Source organism: Mauremys mutica, chromosome 10, assembly GCF_020497125.1.
Source record: "Mauremys mutica isolate MM-2020 ecotype Southern chromosome 10, ASM2049712v1, whole genome shotgun sequence".
Lineage (NCBI taxonomy): Eukaryota > Metazoa > Chordata > Testudines > Geoemydidae > Mauremys > Mauremys mutica.
In genome coordinates this window covers 33,915,877-33,918,376 of record NC_059081.1, presented here as the reverse complement: position 1 = coordinate 33,918,376, position 2,500 = coordinate 33,915,877, and the positions used below count along the sequence as shown (strand labels likewise).

Below are 2,500 nucleotides of genomic sequence, written 5' to 3'. Positions count from 1 at the left end.
GTAGCTGCACCTGGGGCTAGGAGGTGAGTGGATTCACCCTTCTCCCAAGGAAGGGTAGTTTTTCTTGCACCTCTGCCCTTCCTTGGAAGTCTTGTTAGAGAGGGTAACTTTAAAACATGGTCAGAGCTCTGTCAGGGGAAGTTTCTTGGAAAATACATTCAGCAGCCCTTCTCCAGTGTGTTCAGGCTACATCTTCTCCCTTGACAAAATTTAGGGCTGAGCTGGCGATTTCTAGGCCCCTCAGGTTAAATAGGGTTGTGCACGCCTTGTGTGGCTCTGATCCCCTGTAGGTAGATTTCCAGTCATGAATGTCCCAGCAAGAATGAAGCAATCCCCAGAGCTTGAGCTCTCAGGAACTTGGATATGTCACAAAGGTTAAGATCATTTTTGGGCGGGGGAGACAACCAACTTCCTTGGGCTGCAATATTTGCTAGTTTTTGAAAGAGCTTTTGCAGGAAGCTGTTCGCTGTCTGTTGCAATTGGTCATAGCTGGGGGTGGGTGGTGATGGAGCTACAGAAGTGCATAAGAAAATAGCAGCCAGACATACAATTTCAAGTACTGGGGCTTTCTTGGATTTTAGGGAATTTGGGGTAAGATAATTAATGAATGACAGCTATGTCAGCCTATCGGCATAGAAGCTTTGCCCATCAGTCTGCTTGTAGTAGTGATAACTGAGAAGACCATTTTACATCAGTTTATGCACTTTTCTGCCGCTGCGGTAACCATTCTAATAGCAACAACAACAAAATAAAGTGGAGGAATATTTCTGCTAGCTGAAAGATCAATATCAATTCAAGGGTTTTTTTATAATGACCTTATGTGAGAGACAAATGGAAATACTCTACACTTCTGGCATTCCTCTCTCCAAAATATTTAGAACATTAGTGACAATATTGAAAAGTTTGCTGACTGAGCTGATCAATGGAATGTGAAGGCAGTTTACTTTAAGGCTATTTACTTTCACACAGAATATTTATCTATTAGTTTGTATTCCACTCAACTGCAGATAGAGGGGGCAACATGTTTTCTTGCGTGTTTCAAACCCATGAAGGAGAAAATAAACCATTCCACTAAACTATATAGGCCAAACAGCGTCTGGGCAAGCTATGTCAGCTGCCCAGAGGCTACACTCTGTAAAATAGTACAAGGTCATTTTACATGGGTTTGCATAGTACTTTGCTATGCAGTTTTCAAAAGAAAATAATGTCGTGTAAAACTCCAAATCATTCCAATAGCTGTTTTGTAAATATTTACATGTCAAAAGCAAACTTTGGAATCCATACAGGGTTTCCACTGTCTGAAAATACATACAGCTTTAGGTATAAGCCCATGTGTTTCCTCTTAACCAGCGTATCATCAGCTAGAGCAGTGGTCTTCAAACTTTTTTGATCGCGCACCCCTATCAGTAAAAATATTTTGAGCACGTACCCCCTGCCGTGCCGGCTCTACCATTTTTGGAGAAAAAAAAAAAAGTCACTCGGACTCCCGCCCCCGCCCACACTGACGAAGCAAAAAAAAAAAGCGCTCCTCCTGCCGCACACCCCCAAGGATCCTCTTGCGCACCCCCTGGGGTGCCCGCACTTCATTTTGGAGACCACTGAGCTAGAGTATATTTTATAAAATTGAAGGATACATGTCATCGTAAAATGAGGCCACTGAAATAAACTTCTAAAATTCTCCTTTCACTTACACCAGTGTGAAATAGGTATAACCCCAATGACTTCAATGGAGTTTACTCCTAATTTTCACCCAGGAGAGAAGAGTCAACTCCAAAATGTATAAGCTGTGTCTGTTGGTTTTCATCATCGGATCTGCAAGCTAACATACATTCTATTTACAGCACTAACTCCCTTTCATCTTGTATGTGTGCATATGTGTATATAATATTTATATGTACATACACACCAAGTCCAAGTAATATTTTTGTCTCTTTCCTTTGAGAAGTAAAAACTTTCTTTTTGTTTAATTGCCTGCAGAATTATGTGAAACACATTCATAACCATGGCGCTATTAGTATTTCAAAATTTGAAAAACAAACAAAAAAACGCCAGCTGTACTGGTGACTAACCAATACATGAACTGAAGCTCATACTCTGCAAAGACCTTTGGTTGACATTCGATTTTGAACCTGCCAGATGTGTTTTTGTGAACCAGGGATACTGCATCTTTAATGAACAAGTCTCTACTCTTTCCCCTGTTTTTAAATACAACACAAGCAGTGTATCACTAGGCACTGCAATTGTCAAAGACAATTAGACTGAAAGCAGGAAAATTTCACCTCCCTGTCTCAGTGATATGTAGAATGTCGGCAGTGTGGGTCAGCCTTGCCACAGAGTTGTGTGAGAATATATGAATCAGGCCTATAGAATGTTAAATATTTATAAAATGCTTCTGTACGGCACCAAGGTTGGGAGCAAATTCATTCCTTCTTGTCTTATAATAGAAAAAAAAGAAACAAAAGATTATTTCCAAACCTAAACTTCGTGGAGTTTTTTTTTT

At 40.4% G+C, this 2,500-nt stretch overlaps 1 protein-coding gene across 5 annotated transcripts in view; it reads left to right on the top strand.

The window, feature by feature from the left end:
• The window catches only part of FIGN (fidgetin, microtubule severing factor), a 117,296-nt gene that overhangs the window by 112,613 nt on the left and 2,183 nt on the right, over positions 1–2,500 (top strand). For all 5 annotated transcript variants that reach the window (XM_044978351.1, XM_044978349.1, XM_044978352.1 and 2 more), the window contains one exon: positions 1–2,500. This exon is cut by the window's left edge and continues 5,109 nt beyond it; it is cut by the window's right edge and continues 2,183 nt beyond it. The gene's annotated coding sequence lies outside the window, so the exon portion shown is untranslated.